Here is a 14,936-nt window from a genome sequence, read left to right as displayed (position 1 = left end):
TAATACTCTTTTACTTGCTTTCGCGAAGCTATCTTTTCATTTTTAATTAAGTTATAAAACGATAATAAAGTTGTTAAACAGCGTCCGTCCGTAAGTTCGAATTTCTTAGTTATTTTTTTAATATAAGCGTCGTGCATAAGCGTTAGCGTTCTTCGCTAACGGTCTCGAGCGACTCTTATATTAAAAAACTATTTAATATCTTTTATCGCTTCGATCTTATACGCTTTATTAAGACCGTTAATGATCTTTTGCGTTTTAAAAAGATTAAAGTGATAGTATATAAGTTGAATATCGTTTACGTAAAACGCTATAAAGATCGTTTTGTTTAAATTCGTAAAAATACACGGTTTTTTATCGAATAATATAAGCTTTAATTTGTCGAGTGTGCTTATAAAGTCGAAATATTATAAAGCTAGCGAGTCTTTAAGTTTATATAAAGCTTTATCGACTTTTACGAGTATACTTTTTTGTTTAAAACCGTTAAAGAGATAATACGTGATTAAGACGCTGTCCGTATGTTTTATAACGTTAATAAAAGCGTTAACGACGTCGAATTGTTTTACTTTTAAATCAAATTCGATTGCTATAGCTATTATTATTTTAAACGATTTAGCTGCTAGCGTAATAGCGTAGGTTGAATAGATAATAGATTCGTTTTAAAAGTCGTCTTTAATTATAATTTTCGATTTAAACTTTACGATCTTTTCGGACGAGCTAGTTTTGTATATAAACACTTACTTAAGAAGTATAAGTTTTAACTTAGCTTCGCTTTCGAAAATAACTTTTTAGCAGTTCTTTTTCTTTAGATTATTTAGCTTTATAAAAGCTTCGTCCTTAAACTCTTTGCCGTATAAGTATCGTTATAGCTCTTTTTAATAAGTAAAAGGTTTTAAATGTTTTCGTTCTTGCGAGTTAAGTTGTTTTAATAATAGCTTAAACGAAGTAGCAGCTGCTATAATAGCGTACAATATCTCGTAATCTTTATTATCTTCGCGCACGGGTTCGTTATTAGCTTAAAAAGTCGATATAAAATCTAAGACGCGCGAATAACGATTCAAATCGGCGCGAGAGTTATTTAAAAGAATCTTATTAACACTTGCGTATATTTTCGCGCGTTTTCTAATGCGGCTACTAATAAGTAAGTGCTTTTTATTAAAGTCGGAATTTTATTTAAAGTGTTTATAATCTAATTTCTTATTATTAATGCTCGCTTTAAAAGAGTTTAAAAGTTCTTTTTTAATTGTTCGATTTAAATTTTTGCTAATTGTTAACGTAAAAGCTTTTGTTAATCGGCTTATAGCTTAGCTTTTCGAGCTTCGGCTTTAAATAACAACTTAAAAGTATGATTTGCGCGCTTTCTTATTAAAACTAAGTTTTTGCTCGTTTACGGTACTTTTCTTTACTTTTAACAGTCTTAAAGCACTTTCGCTTTTGCTCTTAGCTAAAGAACTAGCGAGACGTTTAGCGGTATAATTCGAATCGTTAAAGTCTATTAGATCGTTTCGTAAAGCAATTGCTTTTAGTATAAACGTATTTATAAAGTTTTTAATTAAAATTAAAGCTTTTAACGTTTGTGCATCGCTCGGATTAAATAAGGTCGTATCTTTTGAGCTTTAATTAAATCTTTTTAAGTCAACTTCTATAAAGTCTAACGGCTGCTTACCTTTTACATTAGTTGCATTCGTCTTTTTTAAGCGATCTTTTACAACGTTTTTTATATTAAATAAAGCGTCTTTTATTTAACTAAAGTTTTTAATATCTTTTAATTTAATAACGATGCTTTTAATTTCGTTAATCGATTGGCCGACCGATTTTTTCTCGTTTTTAAGATAAAATTAAATCTTATCGAACGTTACGTTACGTATGATAATCACTTTATAAAACGCAAGAACATAAACTTTATATATGTTAAAAGCTATATATCTAATTAAGTAGCTTATATATCTTTTTAGTTTAACTTTAAAAGCTTTTTTATTACGAAGAGCTTTTCGGTCTTTAATTATTAAGTACGCACGAGCGCTATACGCAACTAAACCGTTATAATTTAGTCTTAAGTCGGTATCGATCCGTATAAAGATCGCTAGATCGTACTATTTAAAATATTACTTAAATTAAAGTTATAGCACTTTATTCGGACTTTTTATAAAGCTCTTAGCTTTCGGTATTATATTGTAAAGATAGATAGCGGCTAGTATAGTTTTAAGCTAAAGCTTTTTTAAAAGCTTTGCTTTTATTTTCATTTTAATAGACCGTTCTATTACTTTTCTCTTAACCTTCTTAGCTCTTTTATTAGGTTCGTAATTAAAAGATAATAAGAGCTTTAACTCGATCTTAACTTTTTTCGCTTATTTTTGATATTCGGTAAAGCTGATAACGTTAATTACGATTATTAAAGAATCGTTGTTATAACGCATAACAGTTATTAAAAGACTATATTTGCGTTTCGTTTATACTTTAAATTCTTTTAACACTTTCATAACCGTTAATTGCAACTTGTCTTTTAATATAAAGCCGAATAGCTTTTTATTGTATTCATCTTTAATTATTAATAATTATTTGTTTTTATTAAAACCGTTAAGAAAGTCGAATAGATCTTAAGCGATTTTATAAAATAGCTTAGCTGCTTTATTGTTTAACGTGCGGCGAAATATAACTTGTTAAGCGTGCGTAATAATATATACTTTATATTCAACTTTAATAATTCTTTTAAGTCTTACCTTTTTAGTATTATAAGCTAGCGCTTCGAGCGCTTTTTTGCTTAAATGACTTGTTCGTAAATACTAAAGTACCGATAAATCTTTTTTTAAAGCTCGAAAGACACTGCTTTTTTAGAATTTGTAGCGTGTTTATAAGCGCTTTTAAGTTGTAAAAAACATTATTAAGCAAAAAGAGCTACGAATTAATTAAAGTAAAGAATAATTAAATAGCTTATATTTAAAAAACGTAAAGTTGAACTTCTTTTTTAACTTTTTTAATACGACGTTCTTTTTAACTTTTTCGTAGCGAAGAGTTGCGTTATATCTCGAGTATTATACGCTAGCTTTGCTTAAAAGAGCTTTCGAAATAATATTAATATTAAACCTTTTAACGATAGCGACGTTTTTTAACTTTAAATCTTTTATTTTAGTTTTATTTAGTCCGTTTAAAGCTTTTTTAAAGACTTTAGTACTTCGCTCGACGATTAAAAAGCTATTCGTTTTAGCTTCGATGAAGTCGGTTAAGCGAAAGCGTTAAATTGACTTTAGCTTTAAAAGATTTTTATCGTTAATAAAGTAAATAGCGCTGCAATTGTCGAGAAAAGTGCTATTAGATAACTAGTGCTTATTATTAGCCGTATTATAAAGACCGTTAAAAATAAGATTATCGAGCGTATTAAAAAGCTTAAGATCGATGATAGCTGTTAATACTTTTTTAAAATATTTTAACTTATCGCTATTATTCGATTGCTTTTCTTTACTTTTTAAAACGATTTTATCGACTTGAATTTGTACTTAACTTTCTTTCGTAATCTCTTTTTAAAGCGCTTTAAACTTAAGCTTTTAAAGCCTCTTTTTTATAGCGACGATATTATCTCGATTCGGCTTTGCGAATCTACTTTCGTTAAAACCGTTAAAGCAATAGCGAAAGATTTTATACTTAATTGCGTTTTAATAATAGTTTCTCTTTTTAAAGCACGAGCACTTAAAACCTTTAGCAAGTCTTTTAAAGCTATCGAAGCGTTTACCGGACTGCTTAAAAGCAATATCGTTAGCTTTATTACTTCCGAAAGTGCTGCGAGTAGTTTGATTTTCGAAAATAACGAATACGTTAAAAAAGTTAAAGTTCAGATTGCTAATCTTTTTTTCGATTTAGCTTTCGTATTAATTAAAGTAATCGTAAAAGGTGCGCTTTTAAAGCAATGATAACTCGTCGTTTCGAATGACTTTTGCGAGCTTTAACGACGCTTAAGTTGATAATTATTTTTCGTTAATAACTTTTAAGAATGCTTTTATCGCGAGTATACTTGTCGTTTCGTAAAAGTTGTTTATCTTCGCTAACTTATAAATAGCTCGATGTTCTTTAATCTATACCGTTAAAAAGACGCTCTTTTGCTTAGTTGCTTATAAGGATTTGTTATAGTCTCGTGCTATCGATAGCTTAAAGCTCGAATCGAATAAACGGTATATTTCTTAAAGCTTTTTTATTAAGAATTAAATAAAAGTGTTGTTTTTTTTTAAAGCCGTTAAGATCGCTTCTTCGAGAATAAAGCTCTTAATCGTCTTTTTAATCTAGTTTATAATTTGATTGCTTTTGTTATTTAAGACCTTTTAATTGTTTATAACGAAGTTGTATTCTTTTATGTTATCGTTATACGCTTTTCGGACGTCTTCGAACTTAGCGTCTTTTAGCTTTAAAAGTTTATTAAGATCGTTTGCAAAAGCTTTTAAGTGCAGTTCTTCTTAAGCCTTTCGTTAGCGGTCTTACTTTTAAAACTATTCGTTATTAAGCTCCGTTATTATCTTTATAATAGACTTCGTTTTTAATTTAATCTGCTTAATAAAAAGAGCAAGTTCTTTTACGCTAATACGAAAAGATGCGTATTGTTTTATATTAAAGCGCTTAATAAAGTATTTATAATTCGTAATCTATCTTAAAAAGTCGCTACGATTTGTAAAGTTCGTTTTATTAATTAAGAGAACTTTTTTTACTTTGTCGTTTATTGTTATAGCAATTGATTTTATAATTAAAGCTTTTAAAAATTAGTTAAAGTTCTTAAGAGTGGTAAGTGTTAGTTATAAAAAATAAATATAATTGAAAAAAGACAGATTGCAAAAATGAAAGTTATAGCAAAGTAGCGTTGAAATGACTTATAAAATCCGCTTTCGATTAATTCGAAAGTTGTTAAAGATTAACTAAATAGCTCGTAAGTGCGAATATAGCTCTTAATTATAATGCTTATTAGCATTAAGATCAAGAAGAGATTTTATAGATTGAATAAAGCTTGGTATATTCTATTTAAGAAGCTCGTCAAGATCTATGTACATGTACTTAAGAGCTCTAGTATGCTAAGGGCGCTATTAAGCGAGGTTACATGACATATCATATGTAGCTTGGGTAGAACTATGCTTGTTCCGCACAACATATATATTATAATTAGCGATTTAATTAAGCAAGAATAAATTATTATAAAACGGATTAAAGAATACGATTACGCCGAGATCTTTAAAGCTTTTTCTCGTTATGATTTTTATTAAAACGAAAACTTTCGTTTTTAAATATCGTTTATTATTTTCGAAAGCAAACGAAACTTATACGTTTCGCTCTTTTATAGCACTTACTTCGATAGTACTTATGCTTTTCTTTTTTATCGCGCAAGCATTACCGTTGCGAATTCGATTACTTCGTTTATCGATCTTAACTTAAAAATCGAAGCTTTTATAAAACAGCTAGCGAAAGTTAATATTTATTTAAAACTTATCGATAACTTCGCTTTTATACCGAAAAAAGCTTATATAAACTTATTAAAAGCAGTTTAATACAAAAAGACTTAAAAGATCGTTTTGCATCGAATCTACGAAATTAATACGGCTAACACTTATTCGAATCGAAGCTACGCTATATCGAAAAAGAAACGGTCGTTAAACGATTTTACTTGCATTTTCTATTAATACTAATAGACTTTTGATCTACTTAACTATTAATAAAAGCTTTATAAATATTAAAATCAATACTACTTGTTTATGCTTTAATACGGATTAGCTTTTTACTTTAACGAAGCGGACTTAATATATATAAGACCGTATCGAAAAAAGATATTATCGATTTTATTTTAATTCCGAAACGATACTTTTAAATACAAGTAAGTTTTAAAAAAAGTTCGTAAAATAATAAATAATCTTAATTTTAAGCGTCGTTATAAAGCTTTAAAAGCATAACGAAAATCTATTAAAGAGACTGCATAAGAACGCGCTAAAGCGCTTATTCGAGCAGTTAACGGCGGCAATACGAAAGCTTTTCGTATTAACGACTTTAATACTTCGGATATAATTCGCTAACGATATATTATATTAGCGGATTTATATACTCGCGTGTTTAATACGAAAGCTATTATTATATTAATAAAGACTCGAGCACGTAACGCAGCTTTTCGAATTACGTTATACTCGTTAAAAAACGCTCTTTCGGCAAAAGCAAAAGTCTAATCTATTTATAACTAGCTTAAAGTTACTTTCGCTAAGCTAATAAAAATAAATAAACTCAAGCCCGCTTATACCGCGATTCTTAACCGAAACGCTTTACGACCGAAAGACTTACGAAATCTGCTCGTTATATTGCTAAAAGCTCTTAAAGCTGCACTTAAGCTTAAGGCCAAGCTTTTTAAGATTATTAAATCATACGAAAAGCTTAGCAAAGTGATTTCTTTTTTAAGAATAAATTACGAAGCGACTCGTATTAAGCTTTTAAAAAAGCGCGATTTACTTAAAAACTTAACTCTTAATAAGACTATTGCGTTCTTCGCTACTTCTTTTACTTTTAAACGATTTTCTTTCGAAAATATAATCGATAAGATGATTTAATAAACTTTTATTAGCGAAAGCGCTATTAATTGCTTTTAAGCTACGGTTAGCGTTACGAAAGCTTTAAAAGATTGCTTGATTATAAGTAGCAAGCTTATATCGAAAACAACGGATAATCTAATAAAAGACGGACTTGCTTCGAAGCTTTAACGGCTTATTTAAAAAAAAAGTAATATCTTTTTATTTAATAGCGATTTATTTTGTAAAGTTATAAGTCGCTTTATCGGTAAAGCGCTTTATCGCAAGAATTTACTCTTTTTTTTTTTTTTTGCTACTTCGACTTACGGCCGAATTACTAATAAAGCGGATTTTATATAAGTCTTTGCTCGATTAAAACAGATCTTATATAAAGATGTTATTGCTTAACGGTCTTAACTTAAACGCTTATTCGAATTCTTTTAAATAATTAAGCTTTAATTACAAAAGAACATTCGTAATAGTTAAATTAAGCACCGCCGACGCAATACGCTTTTTATACTCGAAGCTCTTTCGATTTAAAAGCGGTTCTACTTTATTTTTATTATTAGCTTTATTTCGATTCTTTTTATAATTGTGTTTTATAATGTTTTTTAGTTTTAATATCTTTTTCTCGATTAGTTTACTCGTAAAGATCGGCGTACTTTGCGGACCTTAATCAAGAGTAATACGAAACCTTTTTTAACGGATATCGATTTAACTTCGACGTTTAATTAATTATTTTTTAAATACTTTTATTATTATTCGTTAACTTTTAAAATCATTATTAATATATTCGAATAATCTTTTATTATTAATACGCGAATTACACTCGATACAAATACGAAAGTCAGCGTTATCACTTATAACGCCGCGATTAAATTCGAAGTCTTTATAACTTACGATTAAAAGATAAGCTTTTAAATAATTATCGGTTTATTATTACGCTTTATCGAATACGCCGATAACGTATCTATTAATATCGAAAGTGTTACGATCCGTACTCGATTTTACGTTATAGATTCGCTAAGGTTTCGATTTATACTCGATTACTTTTTCATATACAAAATAAAAATAAGTTTTCGATACTTTTCGGATTATAAAAGTAGCTTTGTTATTGCAATAATTATTAATCCGTTTATAAGCTAAGTTATTTAAGCTAAAGTAAGCGATAAAACGAATCAATACGACGAAGCCGTCGATCGCTTAAAAAAGCAAAGTATAAGCTTTATTTATTACGATAAGTCTTCGAGTAATAGCGGCAACGACTCGGAAAACTAATAATTGGCTTTATTAAAAGCGCCGAAGTCGGTATATTAAAAGCTTTTTGCTATTCGCTTAATTTCGAAAGCGAAACGTTATAACATCGAAAAAAAGACGACTTTATTATTTAAAAATAGTTTATCGATATTTTTGCTTTTACGAAATACGATCTTTTAATAACTTATTAAATAAATGCCGTTAGCATTGATAACCTTATAACTCGCTGCTACGATTATATTAACTATTAGAATTCGACACTTTATCGGATTCGAAAAAAGATCTTTTTAAATTTAGCTAAAGTATTTAACATATATAAAACTAAAAATAAAAAGATCAAGCTAATTAACGAAGCAAACGGCGTAAAAGCAGTATTAAGTAGCAAAGTTAATTAATACGAATTATCGAAAGTTAAAGATACGTTATAAAAACAAGTAAAAGAATACAAGCAATACTTCTTTTCGCGTATTGTTAATATACCGAAAAGCTTTCGAATTACACTCGAACGTATAACGAACTTAAATATCGGTAATACTTTATAGCTTAAAAAAAAGGATTTGTTTAAAAAGATAATATTAAGCAAAGAAAAATCAATCGCATTCGCTTAGCAAGAGTACGATAAGTTTTACAACGACGTTTTATTACCGATTAAGCTTAAAACTATCTTATACACGGCTTAGCAAGCTCTTAACTATTCGTATCCGAAAGCCTTATAGCTTATTGTTATTAAAATGCTTTAAGACAAGCTTGATAAAAGAGTTTTAAAGTATTACGAAAGACCGTACCGGAATTAATAGTTTTTAATAATTAAAAAGCAGCCGAGCTAGTACCGACTTATCAACTTAACAACTTTATTTAATGCAATTATACGAAAGGACGCTAATCTACTTTTAATTATAAATAAGTTTGTTAAAGAGTTTTCTAGTTGTTAAATAGCTAGCTTAATCGACTTTTATTCGAGTTATAATTAGCAAACACTTTATTAATCGAGTAAAAACTTTACCGCTTTTTTTATACCGCTAAGTTTTTTCCGATATACTACCTTTTTATAAAGTGTTATAAACTCGATAGCTTAATTCGTCCGAATAATTAATTTTATTTTAAAGCTTTTGCAACTTAAAGTCTTTATATTATTTATCGACGATATTAAAGTAAAAAGATTATAAACTAATTATTTCGACGAAAAAGTATTTTCGAGTATACGCCGATTCGTACTTAAATATATTTAAAATATCGATAAAACTTTAAAACGGATTAAGCGCGTTAATGTTATAATCGAAAAAAAATCATAGTTTTATTAAGATAAAATAAATATAATAAGATTCGTATGCAATTCGAAAAGTCGAGAATTCGTTGCGAATAAAGTTATTAAAATTAATAATTAAAAAACTTTCGAAAACGTTATTAAAGTTAAAAGATTTTTAAGCTTTTACTTTTACTTTCGCATTTAAGTTAAAAGATTCGCATATATTATTAACTTTTTTTATAATTTTATAAAAAAAGATATAGATTAGCAATAGACCGAAACGTATTCGAAAGTTATACGAATACTATAAAACGCTTTAATAACGGCTTCGGTTTTAATTAAGATCGATTATAAGAATTAAAACAAAAAGATAATAATAAGAACGGACGTTAGCTTAAAAAGATAAAAAAGATATATCAGCTAACGCAAAACTACTTTTAATAAAGTATAATCGGCTCGATACGAGTCCGAAGCTTAAACGGAAGCAAAACAAAATTATAACGCTATTAAACGAGAATGCCGCGAAGTACTTAAGATCTTTAAAAAACTTAAGTTATAAATTATCGAAATGCATTTTATCTTCGAGATTAACGTTAAAGTACTCGTTGCTTAGCTTCGATGAAAAGCTATTAATATACTTTCGGCTTTAATTATACGTTAGTTAACTTAAATTAATCTTTTCGACTTTAAAATTTAATATATTTTCGATAAAGATTATACCGCTACCGATGCATTATCGAAACGATTATAACACTTCGATAATTTAAGCGAAAAAGATAAAAATAAATTCGATAATAGCTTATTAGCCGACTTAAGACTTATTAAAGCTCGAGACGGCTTTAAAAAACTTTCGACGGACTTTTTAATAAATATTCGCTAATCTATTTTCAAAAACATATGCTAACGTTTAAAAAAAGCGGAAAATGCAAATTTAAACGAATTTAACGACGATTACGATTACGAAAGTCTTTTAAACTTAATCGAATACTTTTTAAAATTAATTCGAATAGCTATTTTCTTAACGACTTTACGAAGACTTAAAGACTTAAATAAAGTAAAATGCCGTAAGTTTAAAAAGAAAGCTATTAAATATAAAATGAACGATAAAAAACTTTAAAGACTTTCGACGAAAAGTCTTTTTTTTCGATTAATAATCGATAAGCTTTCGATTAAGACGGATATTATCACGGCTTATTACGATAAAAGTAATTATAAAAGCCGCGAATCGATTTATTATCGTGTTTTTTAACGCTACTTTTAAAATAAATATTATACGAACTTTAAACGATTCGTTAAGACTTATAAAAAATATTAACACCGAGCAGCTAATAAGCTCGAAAAACTATTGTATCTTATTCGATTTAATAGCTTAATAAAACGTTAAGCTATCGATATCATTTATTTACTTGCACGCAATAGCAAAAGCTATTTAATTGTTATTAAAAATGATATAAGTAAATAAGTCGAAGCGAAAGCAATTCGGACTCGAGACTCGCTTTCGATAATTAAATTTATTTAAAAAGATATTATTTACCGCTATAAGATTTTCTTTTAATTGATAGTCGACGGAAGTTTAAAGTTTAAAAAAAAAGTAATCGATTTACTTAACAATTAAAAAATCAATCGAGTCGTAGTCTTAATATACTACTTTTAAGCGAATAAAATAGTAAAACGCGGCTACGGATTAATTAAAGACGTATTAAATAAGCTTAAAAGCACCGATTAGATTGCGCAATTATTAACTGTTTTATTCGCCGACCGCACTTCGGTATATACTTTTATCGGATTCACTTTTTTTTATATAATATACGGCAAAAAAGCAATGCTTTCGATTAAAACTCGAATTTAGTTTTAAGCTATATTATTTTAAAAGCTAATAATTAATCGTATTAAGCTTATCGAGTTAAAAGCACGCTAATTCCGGATATAAGACGAAGATGCTACGAAAGCTATACTTAAGAAAACTCGCTGCCGTTAAAAAGGAAAAGATGCTTTTAATAATAAAAAGAACTTTCGAATTAGATTTTTAAAAGTAAGCGACTTAGTTTTTAAACACGATTTAATACGTAAAATAAATATATTTAACGTTAAGAAGTTAGATTTTCAATAGCTTAGCTTTTATTAAATTTCGTCGGTAAATATAAAAAGATATTAGGCTGCTCCATGGGGTGGGGGCCCCATAGGGTTTTCCTCCCCATTCCTCCTATAAGGTCTTGGCCGATAAGGGACTTTTTTTTTTAAACCTTATAAAAAGGATTTTTTTAAGTCAAATTCCTTACGGAGGATAGAGAAACCTTATGGGTTTAAAGTAAGATAGTTAAAAATAATATATGTAAAGCCGTTAAAAATAAAACAAATTTACGAATATTTATTAATTTTACTTAATCATTATATTTATTTATTATATTTATTAATTATATATATTATACTTTACAATTACATTACATTATATTATAATAAACTAAAATTACTAAACAAAACTTCTAATTATGATTTCCCGCAATTTCTTAATTAACGCTATATCTTTGTTTTAAATTATTACTCGTTTAGCGTGAATAATATATAAGTTCGTTATTAAAAGTAATTAGTAAATCGATTAGTAAATCGATTAATAAATCGATTAATAAATAAATATATAAGTACTTACTTTTAAACTCTTTTACGAAGAATGCTTTTAAAGCTTTTTATAAATATTTTAAAGCATCGCTTTAAAATTTAAAATCTTGTTTAAAATCGTAAGTGATCTTTCGAACAAGACGCTAAAAAAGAGTCTTTTTGATAAGAAGCTCGATGCTTTTTTAATATCGTCGGATTTCTTTTAACGCAATAGCTATATAAATTAGTAATTGTATTTAAGAATCAATTTATTAATTAATTAAACTTACTTCTTGGCTTATAGCGACGGCGCTTTCGTTAGCTTAAACCTCTTTTTTTCGCAATAATTATAGACTTTTTAAGATACTTGCTTTTTTTAGATTTTTAACGAAAAGAAGTTTTAATTATCGAAAGTGATTTGCTAGCTAATAGAACGGAACGAGCAGCTCTAGCCGTCGAAAGTGATTTTTTAGCTCTTTTATATTAAGAAAAAAAAATATCATTTTCACTTGAGTTTTCTTTATTATCGCTTTGCTTTTCTTTATCTGTATTATTATAAAGCATCGTCTTCGTCGCGGTTTTTATAGCTATAGTTAGGCCCGGGATAGTAAAAAACTTTTTAAAAGCTTTTTACGCGAAAGCTTTTTTAATACGATTGCTAATAAAAGCAAAAAAAAGTTTAACAGCTGCAAAAGAATTGTTTTTAGCATTTAAGTCGTAAAACGGATCTTCGTTTTAAAGCTAAGCTAATGCACTCGCTTAGCTCGTCGATTATTATATTGCTTTTAAAGCAATTCTAAAACAATTAACGAACGAAAGAAAAAGGTTTAAAAAGATTAAACTTATTAAAAGCTGTTAATATTTATGCTAGTATTATTAAGAACGATGCTTTTGTTTATTTCGGATTGAATAGCCGGAATAAATCTGATTGCGTTTGCTAAAGAAAAATTTAATTAGTAAATATTTATTAATTATAAGTTAAAAACATTACTAGATCGAAGTTTAAAAGATAATAAGTGCTAGTTTGTATTTGCGCGAGAGTTTGTTAGTATTTAAAAAGCGTCACTTAAAATAATAGAAATTAGCAATTATTAATTAATAAAGTAATTAATACTTATTAGCTTAACTTTAAGAAATTCGGCGAAAAAAGGACGAAGATAAATCGGTTCTTTATTATAAACTTGCAATACCGCGCGAGGTTTTAAGAATTTTTATAAATGCTTATTAGCTATTTGCAATTGATTTATTAATCAATTTATTAATTAAATACTAATCGGATAGCTGTCGAATTATAATAGCGCGGCGCTTAATAAAAGTAAAGTTAAGAATTTCTGTAAATGCTTATTAATTATTTGCAATTGATTTATTAATTAATTTATTAATTAAATATTAACCGGATAGCTATCGAGTTATAATAGCGCAGCGCTTAGCAAAAGTAAAGTCTAGCGCATCCGTAGCTAATTGAGCTTTATTAAACTAAAGATAAGGATTTGCGCTAAGCAAAGTAACTGAAAAAGTATTAATAATACTTCGATTAATTAAATATAAACTTATTTTATTTACTTTATAAATTTAAATTTTTTTTTTTTACGCTTTCGCTACGTATTATATTTGCTTTATCTTTTTATGCTTCGTCCTTATTTGCTTGACCTTCAGCCGCTTAACTTTTAGCCGCTTAACCTTTAGCCGCTTAACCTTTAGCCGTTTAACTTTTAATCGCTTGATTCTTAATTACTTTATTAATTAACTTATTTTAGCTTGCGTTATCTTTTTTAGCCGTAATGCTTAATATATCGGTAAAAAGAAGTCGGTCCGAAAGCAAAGGTTCGTTTAATAAAAAAGCTATTTAAAAGTATTAATAAAAAGACTTAATCGCGATAATTTAGTTTACGATTAGTAAGTTGATAATTTTAAACAAGAAAGAGACGACTTTATAAAGCAATAAATAGCGTTGTATTTAAAAGCGTAATAAATAAGAAAGCGATAGTTGTAATTGATTATTAAGTAATAATAAAAAAGAATTAGACTTTACTTTATAAAGTAAAAATTGCGCGAAGCGGCCGCTTTATCTTAATTACGGCCGCTTTATCTTAGCTGCGGCTGCTTTATCACTTCGTAAATTCATTAACGGCCGCGCTAAAATGTTTTAAAAATAAAATATACAAGTTTACTTTTAATTTTAACACTTTTATTCTATTACTTTCGATTTTACTTTAAATAATTACTTTTAACGTTTAGCTTCTTTATAATACTATTTAATATGGCCGCTTATTAGCTTGATTCGATAAAAAGTATTATTACAAATACAAATCAGCTTAATTTAATAAAAAAGATTGAAAAATTTATAATAAAAATTATTTTTTTATTTATTAATTTATTTACTAATTAAAAACGTCTTTCTTAAAATGCGGCCGATACGACGGCAATCGTAGCGGCAAGCAATCCGGTGTTAAAAAACTTTAGCAAGCGTAAAATAAGTATTTTTTTTACGTAATATTCTAACTTTTATTAATTTATTAATTTTTCTTAAAAAAAAAGGCTAAAGAAAGGCCAATTATCAACTAATCTTTATACGATAAAGGCTAATGCTCGTATAGCAAAGCTGAAACAAGATCTTTAAGCAAATAAGCTTCGAAAAGCTAAAGGACGAGATCAAGCGGCCGCTAATCAGCTTTTTATAATTTAAAAACAAACTTTAAAATATTTTTAAGCATTAAAAGCTAAAAGGAAAACTCGATAAGCCGAAATGCGAAAGAATCTTATAAATGAACGGTACTTTTTCTTTTCTTTAATTTATTAAGTAATTTATTAATCGATTTTAAAAAGAATCGAAGCATTTACGCGAATAATCTTATTATACAAGCCGCTTCTTTTACAATTAAATTTAATAATAGAAAATACTTGAATAGCGATTAAATTAATAAAGCATTTAATTTAAACGAAAAGGTTTATAAAGAATTTAATTTGCGAAAAGACAAAAAAGAAAATAGTAATATACTTCGCGATAAATACGTTTCGATTACCGATAAAGAGATAAAAAAGGTCACTCGGTAATTAGCACGTTAGCACGCATAAGTAAGCATTTATTTTATTTAAATATTTATATTTTGCTAATAATATAAAGTTACGCTATATAATAACCGTTTAGCAATTTCGTCGCTATTAACAAAGTGTAGCGCGGTCTTTAATAAAAAAGTGCCGAGCTGCTAATTTAAAAAGTAAAAAAGCTTTTTTTAAATTGATAACTTAAGACTTAATAAGCACGGTTTTAAAACGAATTAAATAAGAATTCATTTTATTATGCTTTTAATTAATTAAATTAA

The sequence above is a fragment of the Drepanopeziza brunnea genome (assembly GCF_022702325.1).
Source record: "Drepanopeziza brunnea f. sp. 'multigermtubi' strain 214-2 chromosome Unknown ctg7, whole genome shotgun sequence".
In the NCBI taxonomy this organism is placed as follows: Eukaryota; Fungi; Ascomycota; class Leotiomycetes; order Helotiales; family Drepanopezizaceae; genus Drepanopeziza; species Drepanopeziza brunnea.
This window is presented reverse-complemented; position numbering follows the sequence as displayed.